The sequence below is a fragment of the Ambystoma mexicanum genome, chromosome 1p, assembly GCF_040938575.1.
Source record: "Ambystoma mexicanum isolate Mex_15411 chromosome 1p, UKY_AmexF1_1, whole genome shotgun sequence".
In the NCBI taxonomy this organism is placed as follows: Eukaryota; Metazoa; Chordata; class Amphibia; order Caudata; family Ambystomatidae; genus Ambystoma; species Ambystoma mexicanum.
In genome coordinates this window covers 1,014,355,247-1,014,371,160 of record NC_090921.1, presented here as the reverse complement: position 1 = coordinate 1,014,371,160, position 15,914 = coordinate 1,014,355,247, and the positions used below count along the sequence as shown (strand labels likewise).

General features: G+C 46.2%; 1 protein-coding gene across 7 annotated transcripts in view; it reads left to right on the top strand.

The window, feature by feature from the left end:
• Positions 1-15,914, top strand: part of GFOD2 (Gfo/Idh/MocA-like oxidoreductase domain containing 2) — a 233,597-nt gene that overhangs the window by 125,619 nt on the left and 92,064 nt on the right. The window contains exon 3 of one of the 7 annotated variants that reach the window (XM_069655208.1): positions 8,212-8,296. The exons of the other annotated variants lie outside the window; for them this stretch is intronic. The gene's annotated coding sequence lies outside the window, so the exon portion shown is untranslated. The remainder of the gene's footprint in view (positions 1-8,211; positions 8,297-15,914) is intronic. 7 annotated transcript variants of the gene reach the window in all.

Genomic DNA, 15,914 nt, shown 5'->3' with positions numbered 1-15,914 from the left:
ATGTTGAGCCTTGCCACCTCCTGTGGTTGTGCATGCGTGTACTGCTATGTATTCTTATATTCATGAGCATGTGAATCCATGCCAGACCCCATGCTGGAGAAAGGAACAAGTTACTTACCTGTAACTGTTGTTCTCCAGCATGGGTCTGGCATGGAGTCACATGCAAACCCTCCCTCCTACCCCTCTGTGGCTCTTCACTTGGTCATACTGCCACTTTACGTGCTACCAAATCTGAAGATGGCTGCCAGAGGAGGGGCTTAGGTAGAGGGCAGTCATTGGCTGGGGGCAGTATGACCCAGAGACCAGTGATTGGTTATTAGGAGAAAGACAGTTCAGAAATGAAATTGAAACTGATTTTTTCTTTACCGAGGATTCCCAGCCTGACTGGGAATATTCATGAGCATGTGAATCCATGCCAGACCCATGCTGGAGAACAACAGTTACAGGTAAGTAACTTGTTCCTTATTTCTCTGGGCACGTCCTTCTGCTTCTTCCGCTCTATTTTCCAGGTTGCTAACGTGTTGTTTCAGGATGTGGATCTCCGATGTATGGGATGCACATGCAGGGGTGTTTGGGGTCACTTCTTTCTCCAGTTCGCCTGTGAGTTCTGCTAACGCTCTGACATCTTGTCTGAGTAGATTCACTTCCTCCTGGACTGCGCCAACTCTGAGTTCCAGTGTTGCCTTGAGTTCAACCATGGCAGACTCCATTTAGGTTTCCCATGTTAGATTCAGGTCCGCAATCGCTTCCAGGATCTGCTGATCTTTGCATACCGCAGTAGTGTCTGTGGGGGGTGGGGGAGGGTCTTCTCCTTACTTATTGCCCCTTCTGTCGGCTGCGGTGTTCTTGCGTATTCCTCCAGCCTTGATTGTTTCACTTTTGTCTTGGTCTGTTTGCTCGCCATCTCAATGTTGTCGTATACCTCAATTCGGGCTATCAAGAGTGTAATCTCCGGCTCTTCGAGACTGTTATGTAGTTAACTGTGGTTCGTGAGGGAGGCTGTGTTTTAAGTCCACGTTTGCTATTTGTATTGTCCCATGAGTGGGTTGTGCTCTCCCACGTCTCCTGGCTGCTGTCGCTTCTATTGCCTTTGTATATTGACCCTTGTTGGGCCGTGTCACTACCGCCGCTCTTTAGAGTTCGTGGTCATATGCCGGCCTTGTGTCTGACCCGACGATTCTTTGTTTGTGATCGCAATGTTCCGCTCTGGGTGGGTGCCTTGGCCTTGTCCCGCTTCTTAACGTCTTTAATGAGTGCACATGCACTGCCCATACATGGCCTGGTCAGTCCCTTCCCAGGGCTTCGGTTATATACTTTGTTCCGGACTCTATTGCCCTTCACTTGGAGCCTTCATGTTCCTCATGTGCCCCGAGTTGACTGGCGGCGAGTTGGGGTACATTGGTTATGGTCTCCTGTTAATGGTTGTGTTCAGCGGGCTCGGAGAGGATGACGACTGCTTAGCAGGGCTCTGAGAAGGGCTGCGTTGTTCTGCTCTTTGTCTTGTGTACGGGCTGAAAGCCCTCGGAGAGCAAAGCCAATTCTCTTTTGCTGTAGCCGTGCAGTTTTACTGCTGTCCGGTGAAGATTACACCTCCTGCATGGGTGGCCCCCACGTGTTTTTCTTTTATCTCTGTTCGGCAACCCTGTACGCTCTTTGTCGTACTGCTTCTAAATTGCACCAGTACTGATAGCGCTATTTGACTTACGCAGAGAAACGCTGTGTTTTCTTGTTCTCCTTTGTAAAGATGGGTGTTACTGCTTTAAGCCCCTTTGGTGTGGTAGAAGCACGGGCCTGGGGCTTTGTGCTGCTTTTATATTGACAAAGAATTGTGCCCTTTTCAGCCCCCCCTGCCCTCGCCGTCTGCGGTGAACAGCGTTAAGCTTCCTCTAATGTAGTTGTGCTAGCTACAATGCTAATTGGTCAATTGTACCTTTTTGAGTTCGTGCACCAACCTGGGCCCAACGGGCGTGTATTACTCTTGTGTCGTCCTGCTTACACAGTGTGCGCACCGAAAAAAAGTATCGCTGTTCAAATCCAACTAGTGTTTTTATTCTTGTTCACCCTCAGTGCATATTCCATGCAGGCCTATGCCTGCACGATGGGGCTGGGTGGATTGGATCGGAGGAGAACCCCCTTTGCTGCCCATTGACGGTCGCTGTGGACTGCCATCGTATGCCTTCGTTTTCAGTTCACTGAGCTGTCCGGAGGACACGCCAAGGCCGGGAAGGTTGAGCTGTTGTCAGCCCCTTCACACGGGGTGAGGATCGCAGCACCCCCTTCTGTTGAAAATGCTCACCCCACCTACACAATGCTCGTTCTGTGTCTGCTGCAGGGCGCCATGCTCCGTGCTGAGGCTGACGGTGCTGGGCTGGTGTCGGCCTGGCGATCTCTCCTCTGCTCACCAGTTTGGTCCACCGATGCAGCGGCCTGTGTGCCCGTTCCTTCCAGGTGCCAGAACGGGGTAGCAGCATCCACGCTCCAGCGATGCTTAGACGCTGGGGGTCCGCTGTGACAGTGCAGCGACCTTTTCCTCCCGCCTGCCGTCGCAGCAAAGCTGTCTGTATTAGGGGGCACACAGTCCTCGCCACACCTCCTCTGTGTTAAAATGTATCTTGTGGATCTCCCTTTCGCTCTCGCAGCTGCTACTCCGTGCAGACCTCCTTTTCTCCTGTCATGTCGATTTCTTCTGTATATTTCCAGGGTCTACGGGTTCGATTCTCACGAAGAATGGTGCACCTCTCCATCCTGGCAGTGTCACAGTGTTGCGTCTTCCCCTTTGGCTTCCGCTTTGTTCTCGTAGGGCGCCATCTTGTATCCACTTGCCAGTGAATCTCACTGCCTTTTTCATCTCAGAGCTCGCTTATCTTCACCCTTTCAGTGCCGGATTTCCCACTGTTGCCTTTCACCAGCATTCACACAGCAGTAGCTTCAAAAGCAGAGCTTACTGCAAGTCTGCAGCGTCTATTTCGGGCAGAATCATGTCTCAGTGCATGGCTGCCTAGCCACGCCCCGCCTACGGGTACCATTATTGATTCCACTATCTCTAATATCATTTCTGATCACGCCTCAGTTACCACATCCTTTGTCTTTGAGGACATTAAAAATCTGTCTTCCAGATGGAGATTGAATAACTGTCTGTTACAGGATCAGCAGTTTATTCAGTCCTGTAAGTTATTTCAACAACAGTACTTTGATGAAAACCTTGATTCTGATACTTCGGTGGTTACTAATTGGTATGCCTTCAAAGCTGCGCTCATGGGTCATATTGCCTACTCCAGTAGGAAGAAGAAACAACATAAGAAACATCTTGATGATCTATATATTCAACTCTCCAACGCAGAAAAACAGTTCTATCAACTCTCCTCTGAAACAAATCTACGCTCAGTCCTGGCCTTAATTAATAATGAACTTATTGAGATGTCTTCAAGTAAGATACAAAACCAAGTTTTATCAGACCTCAAACAAAGCTGCCAAATCTCTTGCCTATCTTAAGGCTAAGAAGGAAAACACATATATCTCACACATTAAAGACAAATCTGGCACCACCATTATACATCCTGATGACATTCTAAACTGTGTCAAGCAATTCTACTCTGATCTATGCACTCATGATACCATAGTACCTCCTGCTGACATTTACTCCTTTCTCAGTAATATCAATAGACAATCATATCCTCAGATTGATCTTACTCATCTGAATGGTGACACTATGCTTCATGAAATCACTTGTGCCATTGAAGGGCTGGGCAAAGGGAAGGCCCCTGGCCCGGACGGTTTTTGCATTGAATTTTTCAACAAATTTGTATGCTCCCTCACCCTCAGACTTCAAGTGTTATACTCTTTCTTTGTATCCCAGAATTCTTCCTATGGCTCCTTTTCCGAGGCTTTATTCATTCTGTTCCCCAAAGCTGATAAAGATCCGGCTCTTCCCAATAACTACAGACCATTCTCCCTTATTAATGCTGAAAGCAAGATCTTTGCTAAGATTCTTGCCAATAGAAGTTAATCTTCTCTAGCTGCTATGGTGAAATCTGTTCAAGTTGGTAATGTCAAGGGTAGGAACATATCTGCTAACGCAAGATTACTGATTAATGCTTTGCATGTGGTTCCAACGGATAAAAAAAGACAAACTTGGCTATGCAGCAATTGCGCTTGATGCAGAGAAAGCCTTCGATCGGGTCAACTGGGATCTCATGTTCCACTCGCTCCAATGGGATGGAGCGAAAATCTCTCATCAAACTTCTCTGTTCATGTCCCAAATTGTCTATTTGTTTCAATGGTCAATCCTCATCCTTCATTCCTTTATGTAGAGGAACCAGGCAGGACTGTCCCCCGTTTCCCATTCTTTACATTCTCTCTCTAGAGCCTTTGTTAGAACTCATAAGATCTGATAAAAGCATCTGTGAGATCGCTTGTGGGAAATCCAATATTAAAATTGCTGCATATGCAGATGATATTCTTATTCTTGTTAAGAATCCCAAACTGCATCTTCCTCAACTGCTGAATAGACTTTACCAGTTTTCCTTAGTTTCTGACTATAAGCGCAGCAAAGAAAAATCTGAAATATTATCTCTTAATTCTTTCTGTTTCAAACATGATTTGGATCCTTTTGGGTTTAAACGATGTAATGATTCTATGAAATACTTAGGGCTTCATTTTGCTTCCTCGGTCAATGATCCCGTTAGGCCAAACATGCAATCACTGGTCAATAGACTTAATGATTTAACTTTGATGTGGTCACCTCTCTACTTATCCTGGTGGGGTCGGCTCGACACCATTACAGTGATGCTGTCCTCCATTATTTTATATTACTTGTAATTACTTCCAGTTCCTTTACCTCCCTCATTTTTCAAATTGGTTAACTCAGTCCTCCTCAATTTCTTATGGTGATCTGGGAAGTGTAAAAGAATTGCAGTTAAAAGCCCCATATGTTCAGGGGGGATGTTAGGTACCCAAACTTTAAACTCTATCACTATGCATTTCTTCTTAAACAATCTCCCAGTTGGTTTGCCCCGCCTGAATCCTTTGACACACCCTCCTGGTGCGTGTTGGAAAAGCATTTGGCACATCCATGTGACGTCGCTGACCTTACCTATCTTTAGCCACCTCTGTGCAGTGATTTTGGACCCAATCAAGGCCTCAATCCATGCTCTAAGACTGTTTCTCTTCCCCCCACAGCAAATCCCTGTCCAAGGATCTCTCTCCATTCCTTTGGCACAACAAATCCATTACCATTAATGATAGAGCTCTATATCGCAAATCCTAGTTAAACAAAGGCATCCGATTTATTCATCAGATTGTTAATGGTCCCACCATACTATCCTTTCAACAGCTCAGAGACGTATTCTCCATCCCTATTTCGGATTTCAACCTTTATAATAATCTTGTCAATGCGTGTTTAGATGCACTCCAATGTTTTGCTAACATCACCCTAACACCTGATGCCTCCACACTCCTGCTCTTGACCATGGTTTCCGATAATAAAGCTTCAAACTTTTACAATATATTGATAAATATGGACCTTTGTTGGCTTGTGTGCTCAAAATGGGGAATGGACCTTGGGGGTGTCCTAAGTGACCATACCTGGTCTCTTCTTTACATTAGGATCAGAGGCCTTTCTGTTCCCGCCAACATTACACAACATCTGCACTTCTTCATTCATAGAGCATTCATTACTACTCTGAAATTAGCCAAAGCTAAAACAGGTGCAGATAGTAAATGTTGGTCATGTGGTGGTGCCCCTGCTTCCTACAAACATATGTTTATTGACTGTCCATTTGTACTTAGGTTTTGGCGGGAGGTAATTGTTACTCTTTACTGTTAATGTCCCACTTACATTCATGATTGTTTTCCTTGGTAGTCTGGCTGTCGGCAATATCAATTCACGTGCTTCTGTCACATTATATGATTTGTTCATAGCCCTAGCTCTTAAACTCATCACTACCAATTGGAAACACTTGCAAAACGTATCCATTAAGAGTTGGTGGAACTAAGAACATTGGAACTACGCGTTCCATGTGTAAACCCGAATTGTTTATATATAGGGAAAATGGACGTCCTTGAAACGGGAAGTGTCCAGTATCAGAGACTTGTCTGTTGGTAATTCAGCCATACAATATGCGTTTAACGGACTATGGCTGCAACTATACAGACATGTAAAGCCTGGATTATGATTCCCGAACATATTGTATGTTTCGCTTGTGTATGTTTTATTTTTTTATTTTTAACCACAACTTGTCATCTCAATGCACATTTGCAGATAGCTTACATCCATTGTACATACTGTGTGTTATTTTCATTCAACTTATTGAACTTCAACTTCAGTAATCAATAACCTTTCCCCTCTGCTCCCCTTCCCCCCACCAGTCCTCACGGGCGGTCCTTATAGTAGTATCGCTCAGGTGCCAGCTCTTTCCTCGTCCTCTAAGATTCCCAGTGCCTGTAATCTCTTTGGGATGTATAGATGCATTGTGTCCCTGATTGCATGGTGTATGAAAGGAGACCAAACTTTACCAAATGCCTTCAGCGTCCCTGGTATTGTCGTTGGGATTTTATCTAAATCTATAGTGTCCCAGATGGCATAGTACCATTGTGTAACGGATGGGGGTTCCTTTTGGTTGCACTGCCGTGCCATGCATCTTTTTGCGGCCATCATTAAGTTTGCCCACAGTCTTCCGGCATTCCTCCCTACTGCTTGTTGCTGATCAAACATGATGCCTAGGAGTATCTCTGCCTAGGAGTATCTCTGCCCCCTCAAATTCCCTAGTTCCATTATCTCCAGGACCTTAGATTTTAGTTTTTGCCAGAAGTATTTCAGTCGTTGGCATCCCCACCATATATATTCCATTGTTCCCTTTTCCCCACACCCCCTCCAGCACTGTTCTGACTTTGCAGGAAATATTTTATGGAGCCTCTTATGATGTAGGAGCTTGTATTGTAGCTCTTGATGTTGTACCGAGGTGTGCCAGCCCGTTACCATCCTGTCCTATTCCCTGTCATTGAACGCCCTCCCTTTAATCTTCTCCCATTTATCCTGCACACCCCCTTTCCTCATTCTCCCCTTTCAGTAGTATCTTGTAAATTGCTGAGATCAAGCCCCTATTGTTCTCTGTCAATGTCATCAGTTTTTCCAATTCTGTTTGTTCCCTTGTGGCCCCTTCCAACATTGTAGGGGCCCCTGCCCAGTGTCTCAGTTGTTGGTATGCAAACCGGTCCTTCACACCCAAGTCCCTTTTACAGTCTGCAAATTCCCAAAACTGTGTTTCTTCTTAGAGATCGCTAATCACCCTCACCCCCCCCTTCCATCCATCTCTTGAACCTGCCATACTCTTTGCCCAGAGGGAACGCTGGGTTCCCGTATACAGGTGTGCTCAGGGATGGCCATGGCACTAGGTACAGCCTACCGTTCGCCTTTTCCCTGACCCTCAGGGTATTGCTCGTGATTGGATTCTCGAGTAGTCCCTCTGGCCTGTCTCTTTTCCTCAATCCCATCACTTTCCACAAGTGCTCTCCCGCCACACCCGCTCCGTACCTACCAAGTGCTTCTGATTCTCTGTCCTTCCCCACTCTGCAAGTGCCCGCAGTTGAGCCGCCTGATATTTAATTATGCTTGGGCAAGCCACTCCCCCCTGCGCCTTATTCCTGAAAAGCGTTTTTGCTTCCTATCCTCGTTTTTTTCCCTCCCCATATAAAGCTCATAATGCATTCTTTAATCTCCTTCATGAGCTTCCAAGGCACTGCTAGTGGAATTGCCTGGAATAGGTATAATAGCATAGGTAGCACGTCGATATTGATTGCAGCTTCCCTTCCGAACCAAGATATGTATAGCCTCCTCCATCTTGTTTGCTCTGCTTTGAGTTGCTTAATCAGTGGGTGATAATTAGTCCCTACTATGTATTTGATGGACACGGTTAGGTTCAACCCCAGGTATTTGACTGGCCCTGACGCCCATGTAAAAGGGTTGCTTCTTTCCAATTGGACCTTTTCCGGTTCCCCCACGGACAGGTTCAGGATTTCCGATTTTCCAAGGTTCACTTTAAAGCCAGATACCTGCACGTATGCTCTTATCTCTACCATTATCGCTGGCAGCGACTTCCCCGGCTCTGTGATCATTAGGATCACGTTGTCTGCAAATAGTCCTATTTTGTGTTGCATCCCTGCCCAACTGACCCCTCGGATCTCTGATGTAAATTCATTTTCTCCTTCTTCCAGCTCGAAAAAAGAAATCACGACTGATTGGAAAAACCTCACAAATTTTAAATTATGTGGTTCCTTACACGCTAAAAAGAAATATAAGGTCAGTGACATGATAATCCACATTCATATCACTATGACATACACGGTGTACCTCTGTAATAATTGTTATTATTCGTACGTTTTGGTTTTAGATCACCATGGATATTGAAAGTCATGCCAACTAATATGGTGAACATAAAATACAGTATTTGAATAGAAAGTGTCCTGAAGACAGGTATCAATGAAACACGCCAATTGGATCCATCCACACACGGTGTTCGTTCAAAAAATGGCACCTAGAAACCTATTTCATTTGACACAATTTGTCTGTTTCAGAAATATTTGAAATACGCTAATAGATAGAAAAGCAATGTCTGAACAAATTAATGAGTGATAGGCATCTTTCATGATTCACGTTGAAGTACTAACCTCACATTGATCCGTCAGAATTGACTTCTGATTCTGTGATAACTTCTTCTGTTCCCGTTTCTTTGACTTAGACCGACTTATTCCTAGGTTTTTAATTGTTTTATGTTTATATATAAAATTGTGTTTTGATTATTAAAATATGCAAATCTTTTTAATCATCTATTGTGTACCCGTAGTGATACTGGCTATGACAATGCCAGTCATGTTCTAATTGTGGTTAGCTAAGACCTAAGCATGTAAAGGAGGGTAGTTGTGGGCTGCCATCTCTTTTTGTTACTCAGGGTGATATGTGCCATGTTCATGGATGTAGTGACCCCTCCTGTCTCTCTAAAGTGATTGAACAGGTTCATGAGTGTTTTGGTCAGTGGGTCTCTAAATGTAGAATATTGCTGTTAGGCCATCCTCCCCCGGGCTTTTATTCGACTTAAACTGAGATGTTGCCCTTCGCAACTCTTCCAACCCTATGGGCTCTCCCAGCTGATATTTTTTCTCTGGCATTAACCTCAGCCCTTCCCACCCCGCCAAGTAAGCCATTTGTTACTCTATCCACTCAGTCCTCCCCATATTGCTCAGTGTAGAAATCCCTTACAATATTTCTCTTGGCTTCCTCAGCCCCACTCACCTGCCCTCTTTGTCCTCCAGCGCGTCTATAAACGATTTCTGCTCTTTAACCCTCATTTGTCTTGCCAGCGCTGTTCCCACCTTACTGCCCTGTTCGTAAAATCTCTGTCAGCTCCTTAAGAGAGAGCTCTCAACCGCCTTGTTCGTCAACTGTCTCAGCTGATCTCGCGCATGCACTAATTCCTTCGCCACTTTCTTTGTGCCTTTCCTCGAGTTCCCGTACCTCCTTCTCTAGGCCCTCCTCAAACTCCCTCCGCTTCTCTTGCATCTTCTTTGCCGCCTCTATGAAGCAACCCTTTGTGTGCTGCTTGAACACATCATACCTCTCCCCTAGGCTGCCTCCCTTCCCTTCTCCCTCTTCAAATTCCCGTATTTCGTTCTCGATCTGTTGTCTCACTTCATAGTCCCTGATTAGGTAATCCTTCAGTCTCCAGCCCTCCGTCCCTCTCCTGGTGTTGCCTCCTTCCCACTCTAGTGTGACCAGTGCGTGATCTGATAGTGTCATGTGTCCCATTTGTATATTACTGGTCGCTTGGACTATTCCTCGGGTTGCCATCACGTAGTCTATTCTGGAGTAAGTCTTGTGGACTTGGGAGTAAAAAGAGAAATCTCTTTCTTGTGGATGCCTTGCCCTCCACACATCGCGTAGCCCTTCCTCCTGAAGCCTACCCAACAGCTGTCCAGACATTGTCACTGTTGCGTGTCCCCTTAGTACCCCCGACCTGTCCCATACGGGATCTGCTGCCAAGTTGAAATCCCCAGCTATGATCATCTCCCCATTCCCCGAGTTTGCTAAGCCCTTCCAGGAGTCCTCCCAAGAAGCCTTCTTGTCCCTGGTTAGGGGCATAGATTGATGCCCATGTGTACATCTGGCCCCTTATTCTCCCTTTAACAAACCCAGAACTCCATTCTGTGTACCATTTGACCGTAATTCCCTCAATTCTCATGCTTTTATGGACTAGGATTGCCACCCCAGCACGCTTGGATCTTGCCGTGGCATGATACTGCTGCGGGTGGTTCCTGCTATGCAGGCGCCCCTCATCTTCCTTTAACAGGTGCGTCTCCTATAGGCACACTATTTCTGGTACATCCTTGTCCAATTCTCTCACGACTGCTACCCTCTTGCTGGGGCTGTTCAGTCCCCTCACATTCCAGGTTCTCAGTCTATACATCCTGCTTTGTAATTTTACCCCTGTGTCCTCTGGCATTGCCTGAATCTTCTACATATTTGAGCCATTGCCTCCTTGTCTCTTCCCACCCTTTGGACTGGTTGTAGGTCCCCCCCACCCCCTGTAACTGTCCCTGGATCCTCGCCCAGGTTCTTGATGTGGGCCTCCCTCTGTGAACCGTGTGCGGTATCACCCCCCGCCCTGCCTGCCTTACTACCCCCCCCCCCCCACATTCTCACCGAATATCGGGCTATATTCGTTTGCTGTGATCGCTGACTCATCTTACACTGCTCTTCCTCAGGTCTTTCTCGCCTTTTTCATAGTCCAGTCCTGCATCCTGGGTCGAGACTCTGACGTTGCTCCTTCCTGGTGGGTTCCCATATTATTTCCTCCCATCTCCTTTGAGGCCATCCCCAGGACCTTCAGTCCGTCTTCAACCTGGGCGACCATCTTTTCTTCGTTGCCCATGCGGAATACGATCCACGTCGGGAAGAGCCACCTATATCTTAGCTTCCTTTTTATTTAGTTCCTCTGTTAGTGGCTTGAAAGCGCGTCTCCTCGCCAGTGTGGCTTGGGATAAATCTTCATAAAGCTGTACTTTGGATCCTCACTCGGATCTTGCCCTTCGACCTGGACACCCCTATTAACTGTGCCTTGTCCTTGAAGTTGTGCATTTTGACTCTGATGTCTCAGGGTCCCGCCCCTGGGTCAACTTTCCCGTTCCCCACTCTGTGTGCTCTCTCTAGCCCCATGTTTCAGGCTGCCTCTCCGTCCACCAGAGTCTCAAACATTTCCTGTATGCAGGCTTCCAGGTCTGTACCCTCTGCTCCTTCCCCCAGATTTTTAATCCGAATGTTATCCCTTCTCAACCTGTTTTCCAGGTCCTCACACTTCTCTTTAAGTGCCCTTAGTCTCTCCTCTGTTTAGCTTGCTTGTGTCAATTCAGACCCCCTTGCATTTAGTTCTGTTAGGCGCCCTTCCATCTCCATCACTCGCTCTCCTAAGGCGTCAATGTCGTTTTAGTTATTCGTGATGGCTTGCAATAGATCCTCTCGTATGCTTGCCCCCTCCGCCTTGACAGTGTCTGTTAGTTCGCCTTTAAATTTGGTCAGGGCTGCGAGTAGGTCTTCCTTGGTGAGGGCCATTGCGCCTACGTTCTGCTCCACTACAATGTCAAATGGGAGCTTTGTTAGAGTGTGGCCCTTGTTGTGCCCTTCCTGCTCACGCTCGCCCAAGTTAAGATTCTTATTTTTTGGTCCCATCGACTTTACTTTTCCGTAATCCTACACGCAGTCCCCAGCTGTCTTCGTTCTCCTGGTCTGCATCCCCTCTATCTGCTTAATGTTCCTTTGTTGTCTACTTGGCTCACCTGTTACCTTTTCTCAGTGGTTCACCCCTTGTGGCCCTCAGCCCCTCCCACCCGTCAACCGTGCTTCTCCAATGGAAGCTGGTGTTGTGTCCCTTGGCACCTCAGGCCGCTAGGTCCTGCTTTGTCCACCCCTGCGGCTTAGAGTAGGGGACATCCTCTTCCTCTCTGGGGGAGTTCTTTCGTGCCCCTCCTGGGTCTTGGGGCTCCTTTCCCACTGGGGGTCGTGTATGCTGGTATGGTGGTTCGTTCTCTGGTCACCCCCTTCCCCTCACCGCTTGGGGGGGCGAAGGGTGCTGTAGAACGATTTTCTGTTTCCTCCCCAGTGTGCCTCCCTTCCTGTTAACTGCCCCGGGCTTGTTGGGGCCAGGTATCTCTCGGCTGTACTTAAGTCCAGGTCGTGCTGCGTGCACCAGAGCCCGCTCAAAGCCCCGCCACACTTAGCACTGCCGGAGCTTCATTGGGCCTCTCTGTCTCCAGTGTGGTTCCCCTTGTGGGCCACCCTGTTTCCAGCTACTAGGCCTACCGTGCCTTCCGCTGGAGATTAGGCTCCCTCCGGCCCCTTCCTGCTAGCAGCGACCCTGCTGGTGCTTCCTGGGGCCTCCTTTGCCAGTGCACCGGAGGTCCAGCTGCATGCCCCTCACAGTGTCACAGCTATTGTGCTTGCCGACGGCTTCCGAGGGCCGTACTCTGTTCAGGCAGCGTCTCAACTGGTGTCCCTCACATCGGCTCACTCCCCGGCTCCTCGATGGCTCTCCCTCCTGCTGATGCTCTCTTCCTGTCCTCAGCTGGGCCCCACAACCAGGCGATGTGTCCTCTCACCGTTGCAGCCTCCCCGGCTCTCCTGTCGTGTGTGCGTCGGCGTCTCCGCGTCCCGCGGACCTCTTCCTGTGCCCCGCTGTGAGGATATGTTAAGAATGCATGCACACAAGGTTCTGTAACCATGAAAACATCTTCGTGTATGGTTCCAGAATGTTGATGAGACCATACACGAAGATGTTAACGAAAAGAAGTTGGCCTCCTCGGGGGTTCCTCCAATTAAACTAAAGATTCCTATCTATACTTGAAACTTGTGGCGTAATTATATATGAATGGAATACATAACAATTGGCGACGAGGAGTTGTTTTCATGGAGAGAGCCCCCGGGCACAGCGTGAGGAGTGTGATACATGAAATGAACATTGATGCCGTATGTCACCAGAAGCTGTGATAATGCTGAATCCGATGAGGGGAATATGCTAACAAGTAAGGAGGTGAGCGGCGCAACATAAAAAAGAAAACCAAATAAGGAACTGGCATTATACGGACGCTGCACGAGAGCGGACCAACCGTCTAGTGCATTAGAAAAAAGGACCTCAATGCGTGCTATGCGTGCCGCCATTTTAAGGCATCATTAAGGGTGAAGGAATCACGCGATCGAGTGGAAGACCATATAGTGCACGCCGCGTGTGTGCGGAAGGAGCGGTTTACAGTGGAAGTTCACGTGATGAGCGAGGGAGATATTATTGGTTATATATAAAAAAAAAACATTTTTTTTTTTTGGCATGTGGACTAATTTAAAATATGTGCAAGAGTGGATGCTTTGATAATTCGAAATAAGAAGAAAAAGGGAAAGTACAGCCAGTGAAGTGTCAAACTGGATATAATATTGTCAGGAAAAGATTTCTTTGCATACCAGTGCATCGTGCAGACCATATCTGCCCCAGTGAAGTTTTTGCCATTGCCGGGTAATCCAAATTGTCCATGGGAACAGTGGCAAGATAATGTCCAAGTGTATCTGAGGGCAATAGGAGGCTCGAGGTACAGTGATGATCAGAAGGAGGCTACACTTCTAAATTGCATTGGTGCAGAGGCATTAAGAGTTTTCAGGACATTACCTGAATTGGAACATGATGAAGTGAATTGGGAAGAATCTTTGAGTGGAGCTAGGAAATATGACACGGCGATTGCCAAACTTGGCAAACATTTTGGAAATAAAACTAATATTGTACTGGAGAGATACAGATTTTTCACGAGGAAACAAAGTAAGGGAGAAAGCATAGACTCATATTTGGCTGCACTAAGGGGTTTGATGGCTACCTGTGCCTTCACAGGGGTAGCGGATGAATATTTGAGGGATCAGATGGTGTTGCATGTGGCAGATCCTCGTATTCAACAACGTTTGTGGCAGGCAAAGAACCCCACATTGGACAAGACAATTGAGATAGCCAGGTCAATCGAACTTGGTGAAAAATGCATGAAGGAAGTACAAAACAAATTGGAGAATGTAGAAATTAAATCGGTTCAAGACATGGAGGATGGGCAGCATGACATCCAGGAAGACGAACTAATTGCCATGGTTAAGAGATTGGTCAGGTCAGGGACAAATAATGGTCCTAGACAAGAAAGAGCAGGAATGTTCAAACAACATACTAGATGTTCAAATTGTGGATGGTATAAACATGCCGACGCAGAAAAAGACTGTCCGGCAATGTCAGCGGAATGTTTCAGGTGTGGACATGTAGGGCATTTTGGAAAAATGTGTCGCAACAATAGAGGAAGAGGTAGATTTAATAGCCGGTTTGGAAGAAATACTGGACGATACAATAGAGGCAGAGGTGCAGCAATGACGAGTACAAAGGCATTGGAGGAAATGGGTGGTCCAAGCAACTTGGTGGCAGTCACGAATCAGCTTGAAGACAGAGTTCAGATACTAGCTGTTGCACCAGGTGAAAAAAACGTGGGACCATGGGTCACCATGGAGGTAGATGGCATAACTTTACAAGTGATGGTGGATACTGGATCTCCTTATACGATGGTTGATGTGGAGACCTATGTTACTGTATTGAAGAAAAGAATGGAAGAGCTACAGATGACAAGAGTAAATGCAACAGGGTATGGTAAAACACCCATCAACATTATAGGGTTTGTTTGGGTACATCTCAATTTTGAAGGGAGGAAAACATATTGCAGATTGTATGTGGCTGAGAATGGGTTTTCGATAGTAGGATGGTGGGAACAAGCCTCTTTGAAAATGAGAATTCATCCGGGTGAAAATGTACCCATTTTGTGCATAACTGAGAAAAGTTGTGATACCGCAGAGAATTTGGCAAAGGCTTTCCCCAAAGTATTTAGTGATAAAATAGGTTTACTCAAAGGATTTGAACATCGGATTATACTCAAAAGAGGTGCAAAACCAGTGGTACATAAAGTGAGGAACATACCCATTGGTACCAGAGAGGCATTGAAGAGTGAATTAGAAAGATTATGCATGCAAGATGTCATCGAACCCATTGAAAGCTCAGAGTGGTTATCCCCGATTGTAATTGTAAAAAAAACGGATGGATCCATCAGGATGTGTGTGGACTTAAGAGACTTGAATGCCAACATATGGGTAGATCGACATCCTTTGCCGAACATTGGGGAAATGTTGACCACCATGAAGCCAGCAAAGTATTTTACGACGTTAGATCTATCGTCAGCATATCATCAAGTTGTATTAGAGGAAGAGTCTAGACACTTAACATCTTTTGTAACACCATTGGGAGCTTTTCGATACAAGAGAATGCCTTTTGGGTTGGCTTCAGCAGCCGCTGTATTCCAGAGATTAATGCATCATTTATTTGAAGGTTTACAAGGAGTACATTATTTCCAGGATGATATATTGGTATCGGGGATTTCTCAAGAAGATCATGATGCGAAGTTATTAGGTGTACTACAGGTTCTGCAACAGAAAGGAATGACACTAAAAATTGAAAAGTGCAAGATCAAGGATAGTGAGGTAACATACTTGGGTCATCGGATAAATGCTGATGGTATAATGCCAAAGGAATCATTGGTAGACACCATTCTAAAAATTTCTGATCCTAAAAACAAGGACCAACTCACGAGTTTCATGGGTTTAACAGAATACTACTCGAAATTCATTGACCATTATTCAGATAGAACTGAGAAAATGAGAAGCTTGATGTGCAAAGGTGTGAAGTTTATGTGGTCTGAAGATTGTAGGAGTGAATTTGAGCAAATCAAAACATTGATCAATAAAGCACCAGTGTTAAAGTTGTTTGATTCAAGTGCCAAGACAAGAATATCAGTGGATGCAAGTAATATAGGAT